The sequence below is a fragment of the Neoarius graeffei genome, chromosome 3 (assembly GCF_027579695.1).
Source record: "Neoarius graeffei isolate fNeoGra1 chromosome 3, fNeoGra1.pri, whole genome shotgun sequence".
NCBI classification, from domain to species: domain Eukaryota; kingdom Metazoa; phylum Chordata; class Actinopteri; order Siluriformes; family Ariidae; genus Neoarius; species Neoarius graeffei.
In genome coordinates this window covers 26263774-26276410 of record NC_083571.1, presented here as the reverse complement: position 1 = coordinate 26276410, position 12637 = coordinate 26263774, and the positions used below count along the sequence as shown (strand labels likewise).

The following is a 12637-nucleotide window of genomic DNA, read 5'->3' as shown; positions in this document are numbered from 1 at the left end:
ACCTGACACAGGTGGATGCTGGCATTCCAGTTCATCCCAAAGGTCTTCAGTGGGGTTGAGGTCAGGTCTCTATGCAGGTTCTTCCAGACCAACCTTGGCAAACCATGTCTTCATGGACCTCACTTTGAGCTAAGGGCATTGTTGTGCCAAAGCATGTCTGGGTTCCTTGGTTTTAGAGAAGGGAAATCTTAATCCTACACAATTCTGTGCTTCCAAACTTTGTGGCAACAGTTTAGGAAGGAACCACATATGGCTGTGATGGTCAGGCGTCCACATACTTTTGGCTATATAGTGTTAATGATGTATTGTTTATTACTAAATTAGGTATATAAAGAGGAAAGGGAGAAATCATGCATACTGAAAATAGCCCTGGCCAATACTTAACGAAAAGAAGAAGTAAAGGAAAAAAGAGAGAGAGAGAGAGAGAGAGAGAGAGAGAGAGAGAGAGATATGGGCCAATCCAAACAGGTTTAACAGGAATTCTAAAATAACATTGCATAATATTTTCTCTCTCTCTCTCTCTCTCTCTCGCTTTAGCTAAAGAAGGAGAAGAACATCAAGACCTGCTCATCATCTGAGCTTAGGCCTCGTTTGGAATGACAGCTACACTAACAGACTCTTAAATCTCTATCCAACATCGGAGCATTTGGAGGCCAGATCCAGATTCAGTTGTTGCACTTTATAACCGTCACCACAGACTGATAATGAGTGTGTGCCTATATTTGTCTAAAGGGCATGTCTGAAAGGTGTGCGCATGTAATGTGCTGACGTGTTTTATTGAACCTCAGATGCTCCTCGAAGAAGCATAGAGCTTTTGGTAACAAACATATACTTGAAGGTTGTCAGAGATGACCGAAGACTTTTAACTCTGAAGGTAACAGACACTCTCTCTCTCTCTCTCTCTCTCTCTCAGCTCACAATTTCTATTTTGACTGTGTTTTTATGTTTGTAGTTGTTAAGTAATATTTCAGAATTGATGTGTTTAAATGTACATTTTTTAAATTTGTATGGTGACATATATGAAATCCTGTCTTACAGTTTTTGTTCTGTGATTTATGGAACGTTAAACTATCTTGAATCAGATGAGGTGCTTTAGTGTCGGGGCACTAAACACCTGAGTATAATGAACTTGATTGGAATGACTGTCCTTGGACAGCTCATGTGTTAGCCTGACATGTTAGCGGACTCTGGCTACCTTTTCAAACTTCGTGGGGTAGCAGTATAGTGAGGGAAAACCACTCCGCCGTACTAATGGGACTTAGGTCACTAGATGGCAGATGATATGAAAAGCTCAGAGTCTCAAATGAAAACAAGTAGGTGTGAAACTGATATGAAAGGTGAGTGACATCCTGAGCATCCATCCATTATCTGTAGCCGCTTATCCTATTCTACAGGGTCACAGGCAAGCTGGAGCCTGACTATGACAGCTGACTATGGGCGAGAGGCGGGGTACACCCTGGACAAGTCGCCAGGTCATCGCAGGCATCCTGAGCAACAAAGCACAATTTGTATGTCAAACTCTTAGACAGTGCGGTGAGTGACACTAGCAAGGATAGCAAGCAGGTATGTGCATGTGCAGAACGAGGTACTCAGGTGATTATCGCTGCCCCTTACGGTTAGGAGGATGACACAGAACTACCAGAATTCTCCAGAAACAAGGCAAAATGTTATCTTATCAATCAAGCAGTTTGCATTAAACCCATGAACTGCATAGTTGTCTAGATCTAAATCAGATAGAGCCTCATCACCAATTCAAACCTGAACAATTTAGCTCGACAAGCCTTGCTATAGTATTTGACGTGGCGTCATCCTACAACAGGAAATCATACCATCATACCAGAGCAGGCAACAAAAAGAAACATGTCTAGCAACTTTTTGACCTCGTACTAGGAAAAAAACAAAAAGAAAACACCCCTTCGATTCGGAATTCCTACACGGAAAGTCAAGCCTCTGCATGTGAAGTCAAGTCATCACGGCAGACATGTTGTTAAAAATATGAAATGTATGTATGACATGGTCTTACATACAGTGTGACTCCCTCCAGCACAAGAACACCATATTTCACTTAAATTTCAATTAAGTGAATTCTTTATCTACTTCATTCCTGCGATTTCAAATTTGTGACATATACAAGGAGGCAGACAAACTGATCCATAGCCAAACTGGCACTAGTGGAAATAAAGTACAGCCTGCTGGCAAGACTGGTAAGACTGGCTAGAGCATGCTGTTTCACATTTCACATTAATTTCATTAATATTAATCAGGTCACTGCCATGTGACCACAGCCAGGTCACAGCATGTAATATAAGGAAGTGTTAGGTTTTGATCTGTCTCGACCAAAGGAGGTTGAATTGACAACGTATGATCTAGGAATGTAGAGCTTTGCCGCCTAAGAGATTCTGCTTCATGGATCGATCCGGGAGCAAACCGTCACTGACACAGCTGCTCAGAGATGTTTCTCAGTTTATTGGAGGACAAACATGAGTATATATAGTCACATTCAAAAGTGTGTTGTAGCTCTGTGATTGGATGATGATGATCATCATCATCATCATGGTTTCCCTAGTGCGGCCGCACAACAGCCTTAGGGCGCTCTTCCTTAAAACAGTTTTCGAGGAATCGCAAGAAATCGTTTTTCTTCATCATTATTCTTCTGGCCTGCTGTTTGTCGATGTCAAGAGCACGCTTGACCTTGTTCCACAGTCTACCCTGCGTGTCTCCAAACAGCATTTGCTTTTGATATGAGTCATTGTCCATTCTACGTATGTGGGCCAGGTATTTAAGGTGTTGTTTAACACAGAAGTTACGGATAGGGAGAGTTTTAGTCAGGGCTTTGAACCGGTTCAAGAAACGAAAACGAAAACCGGGAACTTTTTCTATTTCACATGGAACAGAAACGAAACCAGAAACTTTATTATTTTTTATGTTCCGGAACAGAAACGCTTATTAAAAATAATGGTAACTGGTTAATACCGGTTTTTATTTTGTTCCTCAAAGTTTCCGTAGCCTACAAATAAAAAAGTAATTCTTCTCCTGCGCAAGTTTCTATGACCCGCTGGGGTTCACTTCCTGTGTGATGTTCGCTGACTGAATGGAGAGAGCGGGAGGGTGGACTACTATCACGTCTCCACATCTTAAATAAGAGGTAAATATTGCAGTCTATCGTTATTCAAAAACGTCAATTTCAAACACGATATCAATATATTTGTCCACGTTAATGAGAGGCTCGCGAACATTAAATGACGTTAACCTCTGTTAGCCTATCAATGCATAGGGCCTGAGTAGCCTTTGGTAACACACTAAATGAATTATCTTTCATTTTTGGCACTTTTTCTGTTTGTGTAGATGGGAAGACATACTGAGAATCCAAATCGCCAATATTTGAAATAATAATTGTTTTGAATTATTTCTTGTCTTATTTAATGAAGGTTGTAATAGAATTAGCCTGCATTTGGCTTAAGCTGGATGAGACAGAGACATAATTTTATAGCCATTTGTTAAACAGCTGACAGGGAACGTAATTAACCGTTCTGGTAACGAATTTTTTTTGTTCTAACCAGTTCGGGAACATCTATTTAATGGTGGAACCCAAAACCGGAAACGTTAAAATTCCGTTTCTGTTCGGAACGAACCAATAGGAAAAAAATTCTGGTTCAAAGCCCTGGTTTTAGTGATATCAAGAAGTTGTCTATTGGATATCTCAAAGCTCCAGTCAACTGGTTCAGCTGTGGCGGCCGTGTTATTCGTCTTTCTCTTTTTCGGATCCGGGGCATTCCTCCGTTTGTAACCTCCTCGAATCATCTTCCTTAGGAACCCATTCCATACGACTTCCATTTTTTTTCAATTCTTCTTCTGATAACTCATGTATATTCAATAATCTGATTGTGACCACATCACATGATCACATGATGATGATTTAATTGATGATGCTAAGTTATCCATGTATAACGCAAGTGGGTGATGAAGCATTACATCACTGGTTTAGACTACACTACTGTATGAAAGAAGAGAGGCATTATGTACCATTACATCACCCATTAGGATCACAGTCTTATGAAAAGAAGAAAGACATTACTAGTCAACATAACCTTCATTAAGCAGAGAACAGAATGTGCGAGCGAAGATAAATTTCAAGGATTTAACTAACCAAAACAAGTAGCAATCAGACCAGTCTGTACCAGTTTCAAGCATGACAAAAACATATATTTCTATCAGGAAGGCTATGGGAACTCAAATAACCACTCTTTACAACTGTGGTGAGCAGAAAAGCATCTCAGAATGCACAACACATTGAACGTAAGGTGGACGGAACACAACAACAGAAGATCAGTGGGGGGTTGCAGTTCTGTCAGGCAAGAGCAGGAATCTATGGGCGTGGGGTCACCCAAACTGAACAGTTGGACATTGCGTGGTTTGATCAATCTCAATTTCTGTTGGTTTTGGGCCATTAGTATGAACCCAACCTGCCTTGTATCAACATGGGGAAACCAACACCTAAAGGTTAGAGAAGCAGCTTGGGTACAAAACGTTGCCAGTTCAATTCTCTGGACCAGCAGGAGCGGCTGAACCTAACCCCCAACTGCTGTGGGTATGTCAGGGTCCTGTTGTACATTGTTCTGGATAAGAGCGTCTGCTAAATACCTGTAATGTAAAGTGAAGAGACAGAGGGATGATGTAAAAATAATAATAAGTTTAAAATTATTTATGACTGTTTAAACATTTTATTTGATCCTCAGGCAAAAATATAAAGGACTACTGCACAATGTGGGAACTTTGAAACATTATTTCTTGTTGGATTCTTTCATAAAGGAAGCATTACTTTGAGCCGTGCCTTGGAACAGTTTGAGTTTAATTAAGTTCTCTTGTTAATGTTTGTCATTTAGAGGTTTAGTCGGAATAATTTGACGATTTCATGAATAGATGCATTGTGTTTTTACAACCCCGATTCCAAAAAAGTTGGGACAAAGTACAAATTGTAAATAAAAACAGAATGCAATGATGTGGAAGTTTCAAAATTCCATATTTTATTCAGAATAGAACATAGATGGCATATCAAATGTTTAAACTGAGAAAAGGTATCATTTAAAGAGAAAAATTAGGTAATTTTAAATTTCATGACAACAACACATCTCAAAAAAGTTGGGACAAGGCCATGTTTACCACTGTGAGACATCCCCTTTTCTCTTTACAACAGTCTGTAAACGTCTGGGGACTGAGGAGACAAGTTGCTCAAGTTTAGGGATAGGAATGTTAACCCATTCTTGTCTAATGTAGGATTCTAGTTGCTCAACTGTCTTAGGTCTTTTTTGTCGTATCTTCCGTTTTATGATGCGCCAAATGTTTTCTATGGGTAAAAGATCTGGACTGCAGGCTGGCCAGTTCAGTACCCGGACCCTTCTTCTACGCAGCCATGATGCTGTAATTGATGCAGTATGTGGTTTGGCATTGTCATGTTGGAAAATGCAAGGTCTTCCCTGAAAGAGACGTCGTCTGGATGGGAGCATATGTTGCTCTAGAACCTGGATATACCTTTCAGCATTGATGGTGTCTTTCCAGATGTGTAAGCTGCCCATGCCACACGCACTAATGCAACCCCGTACCATCAGAGATGCAGGCTTCTGAACTGAGCGCTGATAACAACTTGGGTCATCCTTCTCCTCTTTAGTCCGAATGACACGGCGTCCCGGATTTCCATAAAGAACTTCAAATTTTGATTCATCTGACCACAGAACAGTTTTCTACTTTGCCACAGTCCATTTTAAATGAGCCTTGGCCCAGAGAAGACGTCTGCGCTTCTGGATCATGTTTAGATACGGCTTCTTCTTTGAACTATAGAGTTTTAGCTGGCAACGGCGGATGGCATGGTGAATTGTGTTCACAGATAATGTTCTCTGGAAATATTCCTGAGCCCATTTTGTGATTTCCAATACAGAAGCATGCCTGTATGTGATGCAGTGCCGTCTAAGGGCCCGAAGATCACGGGCACCCAGTATGGTTTTCCGGCCTTGACCCTTACGCACAGAGATTTTTCTAGGTTCTCTGAATCTTTTGATGATATTATGCACTTTAGATGATGATATGTTCAAACTCTGCAATTTTATACTGTCGAACTCCTTTCTGATATTGCTCCACTATTTGTCAGCGTAGAATTAGGAGGATTGGTGATCCTCTTCCCAGCTTTACTTCTGAGAGCCGCTGCTACTCCAAGATGCTCTTTTTATACCCAGTCATGTTAATGACCTATTGCCAGTTGACCTAATGAGTTGCAATTTGGTTCTCCAGCTGTTCCTTTTTTGTACCTTTAACTTTTCCAGCCTCTTATTGCCCCTGTCCCAACGTTTTTGAGATGTGTTGCTGTCATGAAATTTCAAATGAGCCAATATTTGGCATGAAATTTCAAAATGTCTCACTTTCGACATTTGATATGTTGTCTATGTTCTATTGTGAATACAATATCAGTTTTTGAGATTTGTCAATTATTGCATTTCATTTTTATTTACAATTTGTTCTTTGTCCCAACTTTTTTGGAATCGGGGTTGTAGGTTATGTTTATTTTTCCAGCTACCTACTCAACTGTACTGAATGATGCTTGCTTACCGTTTGTTACGTTTAACCTGTGTTTACTTCCTGTACATATTATATACATGCAGCGCTATATATTTCTCCATCACACACATATTCTTTCTGCTGGGTGCAGACTTTAGAGTGGTTATAATACTGTGTTGTTGTTTGTCTTGTAAGCGTGTATGTGCTGTGTCTGTGTGTAGTGTTATGGAGAATCCGTTCTCAGGCTTTGAGCTGTTCTTCATCATCTCAGCCTTCTCTGTGTTCTGTCTGTTCGGCCTGGCTGCTGTTTGTTCACGCAGCCGGCACCCAGGCAACCAAGGTACTACTTGTGTATAAGTGCTACTCATACATATACAGTGTGTATTCGTTTGTATTTGTCTGTTGATCATCTGCTTCTATACATGTACATCTTCTATTCTAGGTGAAATTACTTTGATAGAACTGAACTCAACCTATCATAAGAGCCGACTAAAAAGAAAAGAGGAATTCCAACCATCAAGAAAATAAACTTGGAGCTTACACGAGTACTCAAGCAGAGAAAAAGCATCAAGACATGCTATTTTATACATTACCTTCCAGACACTCAACACTCCTCAGAATTTATGGACCTAATGGACCGAATCTTCATGAAGAGATAAGATTTCTCGAACCTTGGAGAATTTTTTAAACATCACTGCTGGGTTATGAACAATGAACCAACCAAAAATATTGACTTAACAACATCCTGCTGTCAGAAACTGACCACTGATTAAGGGCTGGAAGATGATTAACATGATTAATTAGTGATTAAGATACACCTGGGGTGGCACGGTGGCGTAGTGGTTAGCATTGTCGCCTCACAGCAAGAAGGTCCTGGGTTTGAGCCCAGTGGCCAGCGAGGGCCTTCTTGTGTGGAGTTTGGATGTTCTCCCCGTGTCTGTGTGGGTTTCCTCCGGGTGCTCCGGTTTCCCCCACAGTCCAAAGACATGCAGGTTAGGCTAATTGGTGGCTCTAAATTGACCGTAGGTGTAAATGTGAGTGTGAATGGTTGTTTGTCTCTGTGTCAACCCTGCAATAACCTGGCAACTTGTCCAGGGTGTACCCCGCCTCTCGCTCATAGTCAGCTGGGATAGGCTCCAGCTTGCCTGCAACCCTGTAGAACAGGATAAGCGGCTACAAATAATGGATGGATGGATGGATGGATGGATGGATGGATGGATACACCTGTAGCACCAGCAAAGTAGGTTTGGCTAATAAAGTGGATAATAAGTGGACACAATGTACACTGCTGTGCTGAGAACAGCCCATCACCCAAATAACCTCAGGGCAATGGTGGTCCCATGGTGGTGGCCTTTTCTCACAGATGGGTCATACTGTGTGTGTATTTTTTTTTCCAAGAGAACCTGGATGAAATTGTGCAGCTGGTGGAACAATCAATTGCTTATTCAAAAAAAAAAAAAAAAGGACCTGGTGTTGTACAGAAAAGCTTGTGAAACCAATTGTATAAAGGCGGAAGGTAGAAGTGAATAAAATGGAAGAAGAAGTACATGCAGTGGAGTGTGTGGTGTTTATTTCCCACCATTGTTATATTCCAATTACAGCAGGAATCTAGGGATACAGACGCGCAGCTTGTGAACAGGCAAGGCAGGCAACTGCTTGGGGCCTCCTGGCCCAGGGGCCCCCGAGAGTCGGGGCCCGAGGGCTTATTTATTTTGTTTTTTATTGTTTTTATTGTTCTTTACCATTGTATTTTCACATTTGGAATTTAAAAAACTTTGGTTTCATACATTTTTCGTTGATGTCAGATTATTTATAACATATTGGTGATGAACTCTGGTCAGAAGGGCCCCCTGGAAATTTTTGCTTGGGGCCACAACAGACTCTAGAATCGCCTATAGATAGATAGATAGATAGATAGATAGATAGATAGATAGATAGATAGATAGATAGATAGATAGATAGATAGATAGATGCTTTTTGCTGACCCATTTAAGATTCAAACATTACCACAAAGTTTTTTTTTTTTTAAAGCTACTTAGCTAGAAAGTTTGTCAAAATATACTGCGCATGCGCATTAACAGTCACCGCGCGATATGTTTATAATGCCAGTCAGACGTTTTGACAAACCTACAACTTCATTCATAGTTTTTTTTTCTATATTTTAACTGTTCTACTTTGTAGAATAATACTTCCATTTCAAAACTATAAAATAACATATATGGAATTATGTGGTAAACAAACAATTAACAGTAAAAAGTTAATAAGTGGACTAGTTTCTTGCCTTTTTACTCGTTTGCAACCTAAACAGTAATTAATAAGAATACAGTAAACAGCCCTGTTCAGCAACTGTAGTAATGATGTGTCAACAAACAAACATACTCATTTACGGATAACTGTGAATATACTGCCCTCTGCTGGCAAGCTGTCCATTATAGTGTTGCACGCACACACACACACACCAAGTTGCACCAAGTATTAGATGTGATATACAGTGGTGCTTGAAAGTTTGTAAACCCTTTAGAATTTTCTATATTTCTGCATAAATATGACCTAAAACATCATCAGATTTTCACACAAGTCCTAAAAGTAGATAAAGAGAACCCAGTTAAACAAATGAGATAAAAATATTATACTTGGTCATTTATTTATTGAGGAAAATGATCCAATGTTGCATATCTGTGAGTGGCAAAAGTATGTGGTGTGACCCCTTTGTGCAGCAATAACTGCAACTAAACGTTTCCGGTAACTGTTGATCAGTCCTGCACACCGGCTTGGAGGAATTTTAGCCCGTTCCTCCAGACAGAACAGCTTCAACTCTGGGATGTTGGTGGGTTTCCTCACATGAACTGCTCACTTCAGGTCCTTCCACAACATTTCGATTAAATTAAGGTCAGGACTTTGACTTGGCCATTCCAAAACATTAACTTTATTCTTCTTTAACCATTCTTTGGTAGAACAACTTGTGTGCTTAGGGTCGTTGTCTTGCTGCATGACTCACCTTCTCTTGAGATTCAGTTCATGGACAGATATCCTGACATTTTCCTTTTGAATTTGCTGGTATAATTCAGAATTCATTGTTCCATCAATGATGGCAAGCCGTCCTGGCCCAGATGCAGCAAAACAGGCCCAAACCATGATACTACCACCACCATGTTTCACAGATGGGATAAGGTTCTTATGCTGGAATGCAGTGTTTTCCTTTCTCCAAACATAACGCTTCTCATTTAAACCAAAAAGTTCTATTTTGGTCTCATCCGTCCACAAAACATTTTTCCAATAGCCTTCTGGATTGTCCACATGATCTTTAGCAAACAGCAGACAAGCAGCAATTTCTTTTTGGAGAGCAGTGGCTTTCTCCTTGCAACCCTGCCATGCACACCATTGTTGTTCAGGTGTTCTCCTGATGGTGGACTCATGAATATTAGCCAATGTGAGAGAGGCCTTCAGTTGCTTAGAAGTTACCCTGGGGTCCTTTGTGACCTCGCCGACTATTACATACCTTGCTCTTGGAGTGATCTTTGTTGGTGGACCACTCCTGGGGAGGGTAATAATAGTCTTGAATTTCCTCCATTTGTACACAATCTGTCTGACTGTGGATTGGTGGAGTCCAAACTCTTTAGAGATGGTTTTGTAACCTTTTCCAGCCTGATGGTCATCAACAACACTTTTTCTGAGGTCCTCAGAAATCTCCTTTGTTCGTGCCATGATACACTTCCACAAACATGTGTTGTGAAGATCAGACTTTGATAGATCCCTGTTCTTTAAATAAAACAGTGTGCCCACTCACACCTGATTGTCATCCCATTGACTGAAAACACCTGACTCTAATTTCACCTTCAAATTAACTGCTAATCCTAGAGGCTCACATACTTTTGCCACTCACAGATATGTAATATTGGATCATTTTCCTCAATAAATAAATGACCAAGTATATTGTCTCGTTTGTTTAACTGGGTTCTCTTTATCTACTTTTAGGACTTGTGTGAAAATCTGATGATGTTTGCAGAAATATAGAAAATTCTAAAGGGTTCACAAACTTTCAAGCACCACTGTAGACAGTTCTCTATGTCAAATCAGCATGTTATAAACATGTCAAAGCTGTATACATCTCAAAAGAATACATTAAATAGAAATGCACACTATTTATTGATAAGCTAATGACAGTTTTCATACATCATGCTTCAGTTTCACCCTTACTAGTGGCAAGGGCAATTCCCTGTATTAATTTACAGCATGCAATGATTAAACTATTATATTAGTAGACTCCCTAGCTAACTAACATTTTTGCATGTACAAGGGTGAAACTGGAGGGTCTCCTATGACTTTTACCCACCACTTCACTAAAAAGTTATTCGATGACTGAATATTGTCACGACAGACCTTTGAGTTCATCAATCAGTTTTAAACATAAAAATAACATTTTGGTTTGGACATAGAGCAGATATTCAACTTAATCAGGAAGAAGTTGAACAATAGCATCAGAATGGGTGCAGGTGGGCTGGTTTGAGTATTTTTCCTTGGATTATCACACACACCAGCCTTGAGAGTTTACAAGGAATAGTGTGGGAAAAAATTCCAGTGAGCACCAGCCTGGGTCAAGCTAACAAGAAGGATATAGTACATTGAATAACCACTCTTTACAAACATGGTGAGCAGAAAAGCATCTCAGAATGCACAGCAAGTCAGAACTTGCCTCAGGTTTGCTATAACAGCAGAAGACCAAATTAGGTTCCACTCCAAAAACAAAAATCTGAGGTGGTAGTCCACCAAAACTGACCTATTTCTGATTAATCTTGAATTCAGTTGCAATGAACAGATTGTAGGATCCGAATTTGGCATCTGCAGCCCAGAATCTTCCTTGTGTCAATATTTCAAGCTGCTGGTGGTGGTGGTATAATGCTGTGGGGAATGTTTTCCTGGGACACAATGGGCACCAATCAAGAAGCATCAAGTATTGTTGCTGACCACATACATCCCTTTCCCATCTTTTAATGGCTACATCCAGCATGGATGTAATAGAACAGGGGATTTGAATGCAGGAATGAGCATCTGAGAATTCTGCAGCAATTACTTGATATAATCATGTCAACATGGAGCAGAATCTCAAAGGAATTTTCCAACACCTTATGGAATCCATGCCCTGAAGAATTGAGAGTGGTGGGGGTGTCCTACCCAGTGTTCCTAATAAATACATGCTGATGAGCATTGATGAGTGTGTGAAAAAAGCAAAAAGAGATGTGTGTGTGTGTGTGTGTGTGTGTGTGTGTGTAAGAAAGGAAGAAGGGGGTGTGGTTCAGAGCTTGTTTCCTGGTAGTAACTATATATAGGCATTGTAAAGTCTACTGTGTGTGTGTGTGTGTGTGTGTGTGTTGTAAACTTGAAGAGGGGGTTTAATTGAAGGTTAAGGAGGAAGGAAGGTTATGGGAGGATGCCACTCTTATCTCCTCAAGGAACAATCAATAAAAGTTCAATACTGATAAACCTTCCTGTAAACTACTCACACACTGTCCGTATGACTGAACACACATAACACAATAACAATCTCACTTTGAACTCACTTACAGACACGCAAGAAAGTGTGTGTGTGTGTGTGTGTGTGTGTGTGTGTGTGTGAGATACAGCACTGTACTTATAACCTGAAGAATCATGATTCATTGGCTCAATGCCAGTTCAACAACATGAATCCATAGACCCAACCTACCTTGTGTCAACAAGTCAACCTGGTGGTGGTAGTGTAATGGTGTGGGGAAAGTTTCTTGGCACACATCAGCTATATAACAAGTATCAATTGTTGTATTGTTGAGACCACATTGATTGAAAAGAACAAAAGAAAGAAGCCAAAGTTTTTGCTGTTACCCCCTTGTTCCAGACCTGACACAGAGGAAGTGTTTTATGAGTAATGCTGCGTTCATGTGCTATGGGAAGATGATATTTTCCAGTTGGGAAGTGGTATTTACCAGTGTGTTGTGTTCACATGCTTTTGTTGTTGTTGACAAATTTTAAAGATGGTGGACCAGATGCTATCATTAGCAATAGCGTCTGCTCTGGATAGGTAAAAACAAACCATAACACCACATTTTTAAAGGAAACG

General features: G+C 40.3%; 1 long non-coding RNA gene across 1 annotated transcript; it reads left to right on the top strand.

Annotated features, from left to right (window-relative positions):
• The first annotated feature begins 508 nt into the window (after positions 1-508).
• On the top strand, positions 509-8092 carry LOC132883221 (uncharacterized). Its single transcript, XR_009654290.1, has 3 exons — positions 509-874; positions 6768-6886; positions 6989-8092. It is a non-coding gene; the product is annotated as an uncharacterized LOC132883221 (long non-coding RNA).
• Positions 8093-12637: the final 4545 nt, after the last annotated feature.